Below are 17207 nucleotides of genomic sequence, written 5' to 3'. Positions count from 1 at the left end.
GACCCTCATACACATTTACTAGTTTCCCCTCTATTTTTACAATAATAGTCTTATGTAGTATTTGTCCTTATGAAATTGAGTTATTTCTTTCAGCATAATGCTCTCCAATCTCTCTCATGTTATGTAGTATTTTTTTCAAATTTGTTGCCCTGGTGCTATCATAGTATTCCATTGTGTGAATATAGCACAATTTCTCAATCTATTTGATTATGGTTGAATGTTTGGACTGTTTACATGTTCTTGTGACTGTGAATAATGCTGCTACAAACATTTGTGTACAAATATCCATTTGTGTCTCAGTTCTAATTTCTTTGGGATATACTCCTAGCACTGGGGTAGATGGATCATGTAGAGTTTTTACATTCAGATTTTTGAGGATAGGCCAAACTGTCTTCCAGACTGGTTGCACCAGATAACAAGCCATTAACAGGGTGTAAGAATTCCCACCTCTCCGCATCCTGAGGTTCAGAGTTATTATACATAGGGTCATCATGAGTCACGAGGAACTCGATAGCACATCACAAAAACAATAGCAGCAACAACAACCTATTCTCTGTTGTCTCTCCAAATAAATCCAAGCATAAACTCTACATCCTGTTGGTGCCTCACCATAGTTTACAGATATATAAAAATATTGCTATATACTTATTTAGTCTAATGTTCATTTTTTTTTCAGGCTCCAGTTTGTCATCTGTAAAAATGGCATCAATGATGTGAAGGATTATGTGAAAATTAAAGGAGAAAAAAAAAGAAAATTAAAGGAGATAATGTATCTAAGATGCTTAAAATAAATTATTAACATTTAAGAAGTAATCAAGACACATCAATTATCTTGGGGGAAAAAAATCAATGAACATAAGAATCACAGGGAGGAAATAGAAAAAGTGCAGTTGCATTGTGACCATTACACTTGATGTCATTAAATAAAGTGTGTATGAATAGTATGAATAAGAAAGCCATTGTCCTATACTCTTTGTCCAATAATCTTTCCCTCAAAACACAAAAAAGAAATTGCATCCATTATTGTTATCTAATTTAATGACATAAGATGCAACTTTAACCCTTGCTAGTTCAAATAAGCAATAAAGAAAATGTTAAACAGCAAGGTCTGGAGATCTTAAAACTGCTGTCAAATTGTTTGTTCAACCCCATCACACTTGTTTTTTGTAAAGTTAGATTTTAAGTAATATAGAAGAAAAAAAGAAAGCAGCTCTTCTCAATATTTTTAAGGTTAAATTATACCTTGCTTGGCTCTACAATCAACACTGAACACCAGCAGTCCAGAAAGCAAAAGATAAATTGCATTGGGAAAATCTGCTGTCCAAGACCTCTCCACAGTGCTGAAAAGCAATGATGTCAGTCTAGAGACTAAGGTGCACCTAATCCAGGCCATGGTTTTTGCAATTACTTGTTATGTGTCAGAAGCTGGACAATGGCTAAGGATGACGGAAGAAGAATCAATGCCTTCAATTTGTGGTGTTGGAGAAGAGTCTTACCATACATTGCCAAGAAAACAAATAATTCTGTCTTGGAGAAAGTGAAACCAAGTTTCTCCTTGGAGACTAGGATTCTGAAGCTGTGTCTTACATACTTTGGGTATGTGGCCAGGAAAGACTGGTCCTTGGAGAAGGGTATCAAAGACTGGTCCTTGAAGAAGGGCATCATGCTTGGAAGGGTGGAATGGAAGACCCCGGATGAGATGAATTGATACACTAACTGGGGCAATGAGAGTTGGTGTGTTGGAATTAGTGAGACTGGCTCAGGACAGGGCAGGGTTCACAGCTGCTGTACAAAGGATTGTTATGAGTCACAAATGACTCGATGTCACATGACAATAACAACAAACAGCCATTAAATTTCAGAAAAAAACAGTATATTAGTTTTATTCCACCCCCTCATGGGAATCAAGATTATTTCACAAATTGAGTGCTTGTGCTTATTTTTCTTTAACATGTATGGACAGTGAAGAGAGCAGTAAAAGAGAAAGCAGAGAGAGAACAGGGAGGAAGAGAGAGTGTGCTCTTTCACCAACCCATTATTGCCCTTCTCTGTGCATCTCTCTCCTCCCTTAAAGCTTTGTGAATGAAAAAAGCCAATAAATTTCCAGCAACTACTGACCATGTTTACTACAATTTAAACTTTCTATTAAAAGTCCTGATGAATCATCAGCAGCACTATTAAGCTTTGAATAAATTACTATTGTTGTGTGTGCCCTGGAGTTGATTCCAAGTCAATGTTGCTCTTAGGTGCCAAGAATTCAGTTCCAATTCATAGGGCACTTATATGGCAGAGCAGAACTGCCTCAAACAGTTTTCTAGACTAAAACAGTTTCTCTAAATCTTTTTTCCCGCAGAGCTACTGGCAGGTTTGAACTACTGACCTTTCAGTAAGGACTTAATCATTGTACCACTAGGGCTCTCCCTTTAGTATGTTTCCCCCCCCACTGTTAGACATCTATTCCGACTCATAGCATCCTGCTACCAGGTTTCCAAGGCGGTAAATCTTTACAGGAAAAAAGTATTCATCTTTCTTCCAATAAACAGTTGGTGGATTCAAACTGCTTCACTCTAAGTTAGCAGCCTGAGGAGTTAAACACGATGCTCCAGAACCCCTTCATCAAGATGAAGGGCTGTGTTCATTGCTATTTCCTGGATGGATAAGGCCTAGGAAAGTCTGGCCTTACTCCCAGGCTGGCCAATCACAGAGAATATTATTTTACACAAGTTGGAATTGGTTAATGTTTAGAGAAGTAAAAGTAACTAGATTTCAAAATAATCTATAAAGCCACACTGACTGACAGCTTTTGATTTCCCAATGGTGAGGCTTATTAAACACTTATCCCATTGTATTCTCAATAAGGCCATTCAACTGCTCAGACTTGTTCTATCTGGCTCACAGGCCTCTGTTGATTGGACCATTCAATTGTGGAGAAATGGAAGTAATGATTGTTTTATAATCACTTCAGTTGAGTTTAATTAGAGAATTAAGGTCAGAGGAGGTGGCAGAGACATAAGAAAGAACCAAGAAAGTGTTGAAAGAAGTGGACTGGAAAAAGGTAATTCATTCTTACTAACTTAAAATCTGTTCTAGCTGGGTTACTAATGTGTGTATGTGTGAAAAGTCTTTGGAAGGATAGCAAAAAAGGACAGGGCGATATGGACATTGAATGAAACTAAAAGAAAATATGAGGGGTGAAAGATGATAGAAATATTTTTTTTAAAAAAACATTATGCATGGGAATGATTATATGAAACACAATATGAAGAATAGTGTGAAACACAATGTATATGAACTTTGTAAGGAAAATAATATAAAATTTAAAATACTCTATGGATAAGCTTCATCTGTTCAAACAGCAAAATTCAAGGAAAGTGAGGTGTTCTAAATAAATGGGTATTTTTTCCTTGCTATTTTTTCCTCTCTCTATGTTACTGAGTTGGAATCAACTCATAGTTGACCTTCCAGCAGGTTTCGGGGAGGCTTAGAGATCTCATGGGAGGAGATTGCCAATTTTTCCCTCAGAGTTGGTGGCGCATTTAAATTATCAGAAAGGTGTCTGTCATTTTTGGGTTAGCAGTGCACCTCCCTACTTATAATGCCACCAGAGTTCCCTCATTGATATTTAATTGATAACAAAATCTAATTATGAATGTTGTTGCTGTTGTTAAGTGCCATCAAGTCGTAGACGACTCACAGCGACCCTGTGAACGAAAGACCTAAGCACTGTTCATAGAGTTTCCGGAGGCAAGCCATTTCAGAAGCAAATGCCACTCCTGCTTCCAGGCTTGTTGTAGTTGAGAAGCTCCACCAAACACTGTCCACCTTGGGTAACCATTATCGCATTTGGCACATCAGTGTCACAGTGTTTAGCATTACAGCAACCATGGATTACTTCGTGGTATAATATGACAGATCTCTTTCTGTCTCTTTCAACACACACACACACACACACACACACACACACACACACACACACACACTATGGTGGCCTAGAAGGTCATATGATCAGCTGTTAACAGAAAGATTGGTAATTCAAATCAACCCATCACTTCACTGGAGAAAGATTAAGTACTCTGTTTCCATTAAGATCTTTAACTGTAGAAACCCAATGGAAGGGTACCATGAGTCAGAATGCACTCACTCAACAGCATAGGGGTAATGTGGTATTATTTTTATTTTCTGTCAAGTCCACCATGACTCATAGTGACCCTATGAACAAGAGATTGACATATTGCCCTATCCTGCAGCATCCTCATAATCTCAGACATGCCTGAGCTCATTGTTAATCATTGTGTCAATCTTCTGGAGGACCCTCCTCTCTTTCTCTGACTCTCCTCCTTTCCTAGGAAGAGTTGGGTGGTGTGTTTTTTTTTTGTTGTTGTTGTTTTTTGTTTGTTTGTTTGTTTTTTATTTTAATGAAAGTTTACAGAGACTTTAAATTTCCATTCATTCATTGTTGCACTCTCCCTGCCCTCCCTGACCCCCCCCTTTCCTTTTTTTTTTTGAAAGTTAAAGGAAAATTTTTTTTCTTTGTTTTTCATTCCGGCCCCCCCCCAAGTCCACTCCACTATACTACCTTTGTTCTGGACTCCTGTCATGATAATTATATCTAATCATATATGCCTTTGTTCTTTTTTCTTTTAAGGACTGATCCTTCCTAGAAACATGCCCAAAGAATGAGAGGCAAAGTTTTATCATCCTTGCCTCTAAGGAGCACCTTGACTGCACTTTCCCCAAGACATTCATCTTCATTAAAGGAATATAGGTTTAGGATAGATAGAGAGTTAGCTTTTTAAAGCATCATTATAGGAACAAGACATTTTTTTTTCTTAAGGACACTTCCATGACCTAAATATGACCAACTCTAAATTATCAATTGTGCTACCTAGTGTTGAAATACACACATTACAGTTATGAGAAGACTAGACACAGGCAGGTGAGTTTATAAGTGTAAGGGCACATACAATAGGATAGGCTTGTGAGAAAATGAGAATTGTTTAAGCACTGCTTAGAATCACCACAGTAAATCCTCATTCTCGGTCTCTAGTTGGAAATGAAAAATAACTCTGCCAATAGCTATCAATAAATTAAATACACTATTAAATATTTAGTTAAGGATAAAGACATGACTATTAGAGTCAAGCATGTTAGTCACATTTGATGCCTGTTTTCCATAAAATTCTTCCTTTCATATATACCTATAAAACTCAGACTGAGAAAGATGGGATAAATAATATATACTGCATTGAAACAGATGAGGGAGAAAATGATTTATAATGGATAAGCGATTAGGTATTATCGTCATGACAGGAGTCCAGAATAAAGGCTGCATAGTGGAGTGGACCTGGGGGGAGGGATTGTAAAACAAAGAAAGAATTTTTCTTTTACTTTTCAAAGAGAAGAACAAACTGGAGGGGAGGGTTGGGCAGGGAGAGAAGTGCAACAACGAATGAATGGAAATCCAAAATCTCTGTAAATTTTCATTAAAATTAATAATAATAATAAAGAAAAAAACTTCATTTTGTCTGTATATGTTCATCAAACCCATCCTATATGTATACTGAGTAATAATCCAAGATGCCATACTATCTTAAAACAAATTTGGCATCAAGATATGAGGAACATTCATAAACAACCTTAGAATTAATGTCTTTTAATTTTGATGACAACGTTGAGCTTCCAAAAGTACAAACAAATCTGAATTAGACATAGAGATAGATGGTCTATAGAAGAAACAAATGACTAGCTTTCCTCTCATATACTTTAGATACGTTGTCAAGAGTGTCCAGTTCTTAAGAATGACATATCTAGTAAAGTAGCTGTTACGCACAGTCAAGGCAGATCCAGCTCCTATCTGACCCGTTAGTGGGTTTTCAGATGGAGATTGCCCATCTTTTTTCTACAGAGCAGTTAATGAATTCAGACAACCTGCCTTTAGGTTACAGCACAACTCCTCATCCATTAGGCCACCAGAACTCCCTCAGATAATGTGGAACATTAACAAGAAACAAGTCTTTCAGTAAGATGGATTGATTCAGTGGACACAACAATAGGCTTAAATATAACAACAATGGTTATGATTGTGTGAGACGTCACATCACTTTTTGTTGTACATGGAGTCCTACAAGTAGGAATTGACTCAACACAACAGTAAAATTATTCTCAGGATTATAAACATTATCTGACAGTTCTGTAACACTAGCATACATGTAGTTCATATTCTAGCAATATATAATGTTGTTGTTACCAGATGTCATCAAGTTAACTATGACTTGTAGCTATCCTATGAACAACAGATCTGAACCTTGCTCTGCTTATTCTGTGCCTCCTTACCATCTCTAAGATGGTTGATACCATTGTTACAGTCACTGTATCAATCATCTTGAGGATGAATTGAGACGCTTCCTCTTTCATGCTCCATTTTTCTCAGCATTATATTTTTTACCAATTATTTGCCCCTTTTGACAACATGCTAAAAATATGTAAGAGCAATACAGTAAGGCAGATAGACAGAAGGTAGATTGATAGATAAACAGATAGATAAGCATATATACATAAGCATCACACACACATTAACACACTTACTGACATTATGTTGGAATCAATTCATAGTTGACCCTCTAGAGGGTTTTCAGAGGCTATAAGCACAGCACAGGAGGAGATTTCCTACCTTTCTTCAGAAGAGTGGTTGTTTGATTTGAACCACTAGAGATGCTTGATAATTGAATTAGCAGCCCAACCTTTTATGGAGTGGTGGTGGAACGAGTTAAAAGTAGAAGTGCTAACTTACATCAGCTGTTTAAACCATTCTATCTGCAGCATAAAGATGATGCACTCTGCTACAGTATAAATTTACAACCTCAGAAACACTATGGAGCAGGTATATATTGTGTTCAATAGAGTCAATATGAATTAATTTGAGGATATTGAGTTTGTATTCTTGAGTTTAACTTTTATAGGGAAAGAGAATCAGGTTGTCCTTCCTGTGAAGCCACTAGTGGAGTTTGCACTGCTAATATTTGGCTTCCAGTTGAGCCACCAAAATTCTTAGATTAAGAAAATGAATGTAATAAAAGGTAATAAATATGAATTTCAAAATAAGAATAGTAAATAAAAAATATTAACTATCTCAGTTAATAAATTTGTCTCATTTATACCTAATTATGATTTAATTTGATAATTTAAGTGTATATTTTCCCCCACAAAAGGTAACCCGACGACTGTGGGAATTATAGAACAATATCTAATTATCAAATAACAACCAATATTGCATAAAGTAATATCTTGCTGAATATTATTAAAAAAGATACACAACTGAAACAGTGCATTGGCAGAAAGCTACCACATATGCAAGCGGGGTTTAGAAGAGGCCAAGGGACTAGATAGTACGGCTAATGTTATTTGGATATTGACTGAAAGCAAAGAGTACCAAAGGAATGACTATGCAAAGGCATTTGACTGTGTGGATCACAACAAATTGTGACTAATTTTGAGAAGAATGGGAATCCCAGAACACCTGATTGTGCTCATGTGAAACCTGTACTTGGGCCAGGAAGCAGTCGTCAGAACAGAGCAAGGAAACACTGCATGATTCAAAATCAGGAAAAGGGTGCATCAGGGTCACATCTTGTCTCCATATCTTTTCAATCTGTATCATTCAGGAGGCTGGACTTTATGAGGAGGAATGTAGCAACAGGATTGGAGGAAGACTCATCAACAATCTGTATTATGCAGATGACACAACCTTGTTTGCTGAAACGGAGGATAACCTGAAGCATTTGCAGCAACAAGTCAAGGACTTTAGTCTTCAATATGGATTGAAGTTCAACATTAAAAAGACACAGATTCTCACCACTGGGCCAGTTGGCAGCACTATGATGGATGGAAAGGGGAATTGATATTAACAATATCAGTTCGTGAAGTTTCCCAATCAACACTTTTGGTGCCAGCAGTCAGGGAATCAAAAGACTAATTACATTGGGAAAATCTGCTGTCAGGGACTTCTTAAAGTGCTAACAAGCAATGATGTCAATCTAGAGACTAAGGTGTGTCCGATCCAGGGCATGGTCTTTGCAATTACTTGTTATGCATCAAAGAACTTGACAATGACTAAGGATGACAGAAGGAGAATCAAAGCCTTTGAGTTATGGTGCTGGAGAAAAGTATTGAACATACTATGGATAACCAGGAGGACCAACAAGTCTGCATTGGAGAGGGTAAAACCAAGTTTGTCCTTGGAGGCAAGAATTCTGAAGCTCAGTCTCACATACTTTGGATACATGGTCAAGAGGTACCAGTCCCTAGAGAAGGACATCATGCATGGAAGGATGCAGCAACATTGCAGGAGAGGTAAATCCCAGGTGAAATATATTGACATAGTAACTGGAGTAATGGAGTTAGCTGTTTTGGAGTCAGTGAGACTGGCTCAGGATAGGGCAGGGTTCAGAGCCTTTGTACATAAAGGTACTATGAGTCACAGGTGACTCTATAAGACATAGCAACAACAGCAATTAATTATTAACAAGATGCTCATTGTCACCACTTTTATTCAGTATTGTATTGGGAGTGCTTGCTAGGACAAATCACGAAGAGAAGGAAATAAAAGGCATTCAGATCAGCAAAGAGATGGTTAACTCTCACTATATGCAGATGAGATGATAGTGTACACAGAAAACCCCAAAGACTCAACAAAAAAACCCCCATTAGAGTTAGTAGGCCCATTTAGTAGAGTGGCAGGATATAAGATTAATATTAAAAAAAATCAGTGAGATTCTTTTACAGTAACAAAGAGAACTGAGAGAAGAAAATCAAGAAAGCAATACCATTTACAATAGCCAACTACAAATTGAGATACTTGAGAGTAAACCTAACTAGAAATACGAAAGACCTATACAAAGAAAACTACAGAGCATTTATGCAAGACACAATAAAAGACCTAGAGAAATGGAAAAATGTGCCCGCTCATGGATAGGACGGCTCAATGTAGTGAAAATGACAATCCTACCAAAAGCAATCTACATGTTCAACGCAACCCAATCCAGACATTAAGTGCATTTCTCAAGGAGATTGAAAGAGAAATTGTCAAGTTTATTTGGAGAGGCAAGAAATACAGAATAAGCTAAACACTTTTGAGAAACAAAAATGAAATGAGAGTCATAGCACTCCCTGACCTCAAAACCTACTACACAGTGGTAGTAACTAAAACAACACGGTATAGGTACAATGACAGGCATTAGGCCAATGGAACAAAATTGAGAACTCAGAAATAGACCCAACTATCTATGGTTAGCTGATATTTGATGAGGAAATAAAACCTATCAAATGGGGAAATGACAACCTCTTTAACAAATGGTGCTTGTAAGACTAGACTGCCTGAAAAAAGCTGAAACAGGATCCACATCCCATACCATACACAAAAATCAACTCAAGGTGGATTGGAGACCTGCAAATAAAACACACAACCATAAAGCTCATGAGAGACAAACTGAGGTCAAGCTTAGAAAGTCTCGTCTATGGTATAAATAAAGAGACTGCCAAATACAGCCAGAAATAGACAATCTGAAGAGGAAAAAAGAATTGATTAATGGGACCTCTAAAGAATAAATCCCTGAGTGCATCAAAAATGTTTTCCAACAGGGTGAAAGAAAACCTATCAACTGGGGAAAAACATTTGGCAATAAAAGGTCAGACAAGAATTGTACAACGTAAGTTTACAGAGTACTCCTGGACATCCACAAGAAAAAGACTCAAATTATAAAATGAGATGTGGAAAGAATTTTCACAGAGGAAGATATTCAAATGACCCACATACACATGAAGAATGTTCAAAATCACTGGCAATAAGAGAGATGAAAAGCAAAACCACAATGAGATACCATCTCACTCCAGTAACAGTGGCAAAGTTTAACAGGACAGCAAGTAATAATGTTGGAGAGGATGTGGTGAGATAGGAACTCTCTTAAACACTGTTGGTGGGATTGTACAATGCTACAAACGCTCTGGAAGGCAGTTTGGTGTTTCCTCAAAAAGCTGAATATAACTTTCCACACTACCCACACAAGGGTCCATACGTTGTTCTGGTTCCCATCACAGCTTAAAGGGCAAACTTCCACAATTTCTGGAGCCCCTGATGTCCTGCAGATGAAGGAGGAGGATGTCCTCAAATTCCTTGCAGCAGGAATGCATTTGGGCGGCACCAACCTTGACTATCAAATGGAACAGTACATCTACAAAAGGAAAAGTGATGACATCTACAGCATAAACCTCAAAAGGACCTAGGAGAAGCTTCTCTTGGCTGCTCACACCGTTGTTGCCATTGAAAATCCAGCTGATTTCAGTGCCATTTTCTCCAGAAATACTGGTCAGAGAGCTATTCTGAAGTTTGCTGCTGTTACTGGGACAACTCCTATTGTCAGGCGTTTCACTCCTGGAACCTTCACTAATCAGATCCAGGCAGCCTTCAGGGAGCCTCGTCTTCTGGTGATTACTGATCTCAGGGCTGAGCACCAGGTTCCGACAGAATGGTCTTATGTTAACTTGCCCATCATTGCCCTGTGTGACACAGATTCTCCTCTATGCTACAAAGACATTGCTATCTAAGGCAAAAGGGAGCTCACTCTGGGGGTCTGATGTGGATGCTGGCCCAGGAAGTCCTGCACATGCGTGGCACAATCTCCTAGGAGCACCTGTGGGAGGTCATGCCTGATTTGTACTTCTACAGAGATCAGGGAGAGACTGAAAGGGAAGAGCAGGCTGTGGCTGAAAAGGCTGTGACCAAAGAGGAGTTTCAGGTAGAATGGATGGCCCCTGCTCCCGAATTCACTGCTACTCAGCCTGAAGTTGCAGACTGGTCCAAACGCGTCCTGGTGCCCTCTGTGCCTATTCAGCAGTTCTCTACTGAAGACCGGAGCACACTCAGCCTGCCAACTGAAGACTGGTCTGAAGTCCCCAGGACTCAGGCCACTGAGTGGGCAGGAACAACTACCAAATGGTCTTAAACTGTCTTTTTAAAAGTGAAAATAGGGTTGACAGAAAATAAACTATGTTTTATTTTAAAAAAAGCTGAATATAGGAATTCCATATGACATAACTGTTCCACTGCTTAGAATATATTCTGAGATAATGAGAACTGAGGCACAAACAGAGACTTGTACACCAAGGTTTATAGCAAGAACATGGAAACAGCCCAGATGCCCAGCAACAATGGAATGGATTGAGAAATTATGGTACATTCACTCTATGAAATACTATGCGGCATGCAGGAGCAATAATTTTGTAAATTATTATCCAACTTGTGAGTGACTGAGGAGCATTTTGCTGAGTGAACTAACTCAGTCCCATAAGGACAAATACTGTATAAAACCATTATTGTAGAATGAGCAGGAGGATCCAAGGGGCGGAGGTGTGGAAGCAGAGCAATGGGGATGTGCAGCAGTCGGGGGGAATCACGGGGTAGCATAATTTGTTGGGTGGGGGTTTAGGAAATTGGGAAGGAACAGGTATGAAAAACAACGTATTCAAATTTGGTATACAAACTAGTATAATGCAAAAATTAAAAAAAATATCTTGATGCCTATTCTACCATGATCCAACAGAAATTATGAACACAGCAGACTAAAGAGCCCATAAATGCAGACTGTTTATATACAATAATAAAGACAAATTATATCCTCTTCTTATTCACATCATTTTTTTCCTGGAAAATAATAGCAAAGCTTGTTAGAAACACAGAACTGGGAAATTTCCAGTGTCTCTACTGTTGAGGAGAATTGGCCAATTATGTGGAACTCTTCACAGACAGAAACCATATGCTGTCGTTTCACTTCATTACTCATATGCATCCTATTTATTTTCCTGTCTTCCCTTTTAGTCATAAGCACACTTAGTCCTGCTGAAAATACTACTTGTTTTATATTCTTGGGAAGCTGAGAGAAGAGAGAATAGAGGATTTGATTAGTTTGCAGATGGAGAGGTGGCTGAACTGCGTCTTCTATACTTTGAAGAAAGTTAAGATGGGAACATCAGGACGAGCTACATCCTACAGAGCAGCTGCATAGAATGAACTCAGGAATTGCAGACAGGCACAACAGAAAATGTGTGTGTGAAGAATGGGAAGTGTGAGCATGCTGAAAATAGAAAGCTTCGTGATTGCAGGAGCAACAACAGTATCAAGCCAGAAAAGGCAGGTGTGAGAGGGCATGAAAGAGTGTGGAGCCACATGCCTATATTAAGAAAGGAAGCTGCAAGGACTTTCAGAGAGGATAACAAATTGTTAATGAGAATAGTTGTGATTGAACACTTCATAAAATCTCTGGCACCATTAAAGGATGATGGACAAAAGAAAAGATAAATATAACAGAAACAGTAAATGAAGATATACAATCATCCACATTAGTGATGTCATCACTAGGTGGGGGGAGTGGAAGCAGACTGCATCCAGAGACATCATCAGAGGGAGCAAAATGAAAATTAATATCTATTAAACTCTTGTGCAGTGTTTCAGCACATACTTTTTGGGGAAAAAAAATGCAATGATAGGAATCGTTGTAATAACAAAATCTTTTTTTTCTCATAAGCCAAGTTCATAAGAGTCAATGTATTTATAAGGATAAACCTTTTACATTACTATTTGAATCCTCTAGTCCACTATTAGACACTTAATCCAGGTCATGATCTTCACAATTACTTGCTATGCATCAGAGAGCTGGAAAATGACTAAGGATGACAAAAGAAGAATTGATGTCTTCAAGTTGTTGTTCAGGAGAAGATTCTTGAACATAGCGTGAATCACCAAGCAAACAAATAAGTCTGTCTTGGAGAGGGTGAAACCAAGTTTCTCCTTGGAGGCTAGGATTTTGAAGCTGAATCGCACATACTTTGGGCACGTGACCAGGAGAAACTGGTCCTTGGAGAAGGACAACATGCTAGGAAAGGTGGAGGAACAACACAAGAAAGGAAGACCCTGGATGAGATGGATTGATATAGTAACTGGGGCAATGGGGGTTGGTGTGTAAGAATTAGTGAGACTGGCTGAGGACAGGGCTGCAAAACCTAGGGTTACTATGAGTCACAGTTGACAGCACATAGCCACAACAATACACTATTTGAATCTTCTACTACTTTATTTGAATCTTATTTTCTTTCTTAAAAGCACAATTTTATTTTAATGTACCAGCAAGTTTATATAGCATTTTAAGAATTGCAATTGTTGTTATTAGATCCTATGGCACCAGTTACAACTCATAACAAGTTGAATTTAAAAATACGCTTATAGATTATTTTAAAAACTAACACCCCCCAAAAGTCTCAAAATTACTATATTTAGTATTATTTGAAAAAAAAAGGTTGCTCCTGTGTACTACATAGTATTCTATTGTGTGACTATACAACAATTTCTCAATCCATTCAGTTGTGGCTGAACATTTAGACTGTTTCCATGTTCTTGCAATGGTGAATAATGCTGCTATGAACATTGATGTACAAGTCTTAGTTTATGTGTCAGTTCTAATTTCTTTGGGGTATATTCCTAGTAGTAGAATAGCTATGTCATACCGGTGGCTTAGTTTTAAGGAGTTTCAATTGCTAACACCAGGTCAGGAAGTTTGAATCTACCACTGTTCCAAGAGAGAGAAAGATGGACAATCTCCTCTTGTGAGATTATAACCTTTGAAAACTCACTGATGGCTCAGTTGAGTCAGTTCTGACTCCACATAACAATGGCACATACCAACAAACACATAACAACAAAAAAAATTAAAGTATATGAATAGCTCTATGCCTCCGGCTGCCTTTGCTGCCCAGATTGTTCTTTCAGATCCAGCACAGAAGTGTTTCCAATAGAAACTGGCAGGTTGCTTCTGCCATGCTGATGAGCTCACTCTCTGAATCCCTGACCCAAGAAAAGAAACACTGAGGCCACATGCTTCCCTCTCTAAAGTCAACAGCTCTTTATTTTTATGGTATCAGTATTGTGAGTACAATGTTCTCAGTAGGTCTCGGTTATATCATTAGTCTGCAGGCTTTTGTAGGAGAGACCTGCCACTGGCACACTCTCGGACCAGGGCAGGAAATGTGAGGTCAACAGTAAAGACAGTCATTAAAGAGCTCAGAACTACATTGACACTACAGAAGTTACCTCTCATTTACCAGGAAAAAACTCAAATTATGTCAAAGAAACAGGATGTCAAACATTATGAAACAACAAAACAAGCCTTCTCCTAAAAAATAAAGTCACAATAAAAACTAAATAAATACTCTGAGGGCAGGAAAGCAGAAAGAATATAAATTTGTGAAGTTGCAAGAATTAGTGCTGAAGAAGTACTAAATGCTGGAAAACATAAGAGAAATAATTAGTAAACACACACAAGATTTTAAAGAATCAACAGAAGACAGAGAAGGTACAATCAACACAGTTCTAGAAACAATAGAAAAAGTATGACAATCCAAATTGGAATAAGACCAAGACCACAGATAAAATGGATCGATACAGTAACTGGGGCAATGGGAGTTGGTGTGTCAGAGTCAGTGAGACTGGTTCAGCTCAGCGCAGGCTTCAGAGCTTTTGTATACGGGGTTGCTATGGGTCACAGGTGATTCAATGGCACATAACATATTAAAGGGATAAAACAAATCCTGACAGGATAGAAGTGATATAACAGAGGATCACTGAAACAGATAAGAACCTCAATGACAACCTACTACAAGAAAAACAGAGAAGACAGAAGAAAACATAAGAATCATATAGTGAACACGAAATAAAACAACACACATGCAACTGAAATTTCAGAACAGGAAGAAAAGAAAAAAAATCTGAGAAAATTGTGAGTAACTAGAAGAACAATTTCCAGATATCGTGAAAAATGAGGAAATACACATTCAAGAAGTTCAGCTAGTACCAAAAGAAAAACATCAAGATGAATCATACTCAAATTCTCCAAAATCAAAGACAAAGATAGAATGCTAAAATTAGCATAAAGCCCCCAGAGTCCCCATAAAGGAGAATCAATTAGATTAAGCTTTGACTTCTCAATGGAAACCATGTGAGCAAGAAGACATAAACAGAAGAGAGAAAGAAAGCAATTGCCACCCGAGGATCCTGTGCCTTCAAATAAGAAGAAATTAAGTCATTTGCAAAAAAAACAGAAACCTAAGGAGTTTAAGAAAACAAGACAAACTCTACAGGAAAGTCCAAGAGAAGTCGTTCACACAGATACAGAAAAAGAAAGTGGATGGACCATAGTAGCCAAAACAACAGAAAAAGGAGCACATACACGCAGACAACCCCTGAACCCCCCCCAAAAAAAAAGAAAGAAAAAGGAACAGAAAAAAATAGCAATAATAAAATCTTGCTTGTGAAGAGTAATACTCAATGTAAATGGTTTAAATACAAGATTAAAAGAAAAAAGAATAACAGAATGGATAAAAATCCCAAAATGCATCAATATGCTTCTTAAGAAATGAAGAAAAAAATAGACTAAAAATCCAAGTCTGGAAAAAAAAATATCAAGCAAGTGGCATTTCTTTGTGCATACAAAGAAATAGGTGTGGCAATCAATACTAATCTCTGAAAAAATAGACCTTATGGTGCACACCACCATAAAAGACAAGGAAGGAGACTATACAATAATTAAAAACATGATAGAACAAGTGAAATAAAAATTATTCTTATAAATTAATGAAAATTAAAATACCACATATCAAAACCTCTCGGATACAGCAAAGGCTATCCTCAGGAGGCAGTTCATATCAATAAACAAATACATTAAGAAAGTAAAAATGAGCAAATTAATAACTTAACACCTCCATCAAATAAAAAAGAATATGATTATCTGATTTAAAATATCACACTTCAATAATTTCACCAATGCCTACTATATCAATATATATGTATTTCTTCCTTTTCTTCCTTAATAATGACCAATTTTCCTCCGTTAATACTTACCATACTACACATTCCAATGACTAGTGTCTGTTTGCACTGGATTATTGAACCAGAACACTGAGAGGCCAAAGCAAAGGGGAGAAATTAGGAAGGTAGGGTGTGGAACAGAAAATTTCGAAGAGCAGCTCAAGAAGACAAAGCAAAGTATTATAATAATATGTGCAAAGAGCTAGAGTCAGAAAATCAAAGGAACTGAAAACAAATTCAAACTTTAAATTGCAATACTTAAGGATACTATGGACAACAACAATAATAAATGGGCAGAATATCAAATGATCTAGGAAGCATCAATAGAAGATGAAAGGAGTACACTGGGACTCTGTGAAGTCCTTCATACAGAGATGCCAGAGGAAAGTTCATGGACCATAATTAACCAGAAACAACAGAAAAAGGTAACATGGCAAAATGGCAAAAGCAAAAGTTGGGCTGACAACAATCTCACCTAATATGAATGGATTAAATGTGCCAATCAAGAGAAAAGGAGTATCAGAATGGATAAAAAACAACAACAAAGGCCATCAATATGTTTCCTAAAAGAGGCACATAAAAAATCGAGAGAAAGGCAGACTCAAAATCAAAGGCTGGGGGAAAATATAGCAAGTAAATGGCAACCATAAAGAAGTAGGAGTGGCAATACTAATATCTGATAAAAATAGATTTCAGAATGAAAAAACCATCAAAGATAAGGAAGAGCATTACATACTGATTAAAGGCACAATAGATCAAGAAGACATAACTTTGGTCAACATTTATGCACCAAATAATAGACCTCCAAGATGTATAAAACAACAGTTAACAGGATTGAAGAAAGAAATAGATAGCCCCACAATAGTGGTAGGAGACTTTAAGACTCCACTATCACCAAAGGATAAGTCAAGTAAAAAAAAAACTTAACAAAGATGCAGAAGAGTTAAACTATACAATTAGCCAACTGACCTTGTGGATTTATTCAGGGAACTGCAACTAACTAAAACTCAATTTACTTTCTTCTCAAGTGCACATGTCGTATTCTCCAGAATCAATCACATATTAAGACGTAAAGCTAGCCTTAACAAATTAAAAATCACTGAAATAATATAAAATATCTTCTCAGATCACAATGACATAAAACTGGAAATTAACCACATGAGGGTAAAGCTTACAAAACCACCCATATGGAAACTGAATAACTATCTACATGATTGGGCTATAAAAGAAAGTTTACAGTCTTACAGGGCCTACACAAGAAAAAGACCGATAACACAATTACAAAAATGGGCAAAAGACA

General features: G+C 37.4%; 1 pseudogene; it reads left to right on the top strand.

Annotated features, from left to right (window-relative positions):
• The first annotated feature begins 10179 nt into the window (after positions 1-10179).
• On the top strand, positions 10180-10997 carry LOC102861906 (annotated as a pseudogene).
• The last annotated feature ends 6210 nt before the right edge of the window (positions 10998-17207 follow it).

This window comes from Elephantulus edwardii, unplaced genomic scaffold (genome assembly GCF_000299155.1).
Source record: "Elephantulus edwardii isolate Elephantulus edwardi_28Jun2011 unplaced genomic scaffold, EleEdw1.0 scaffold00124, whole genome shotgun sequence".
NCBI lineage: Eukaryota > Metazoa > Chordata > Mammalia > Macroscelidea > Macroscelididae > Elephantulus > Elephantulus edwardii.
This window is presented reverse-complemented; position numbering and strand designations above follow the sequence as displayed.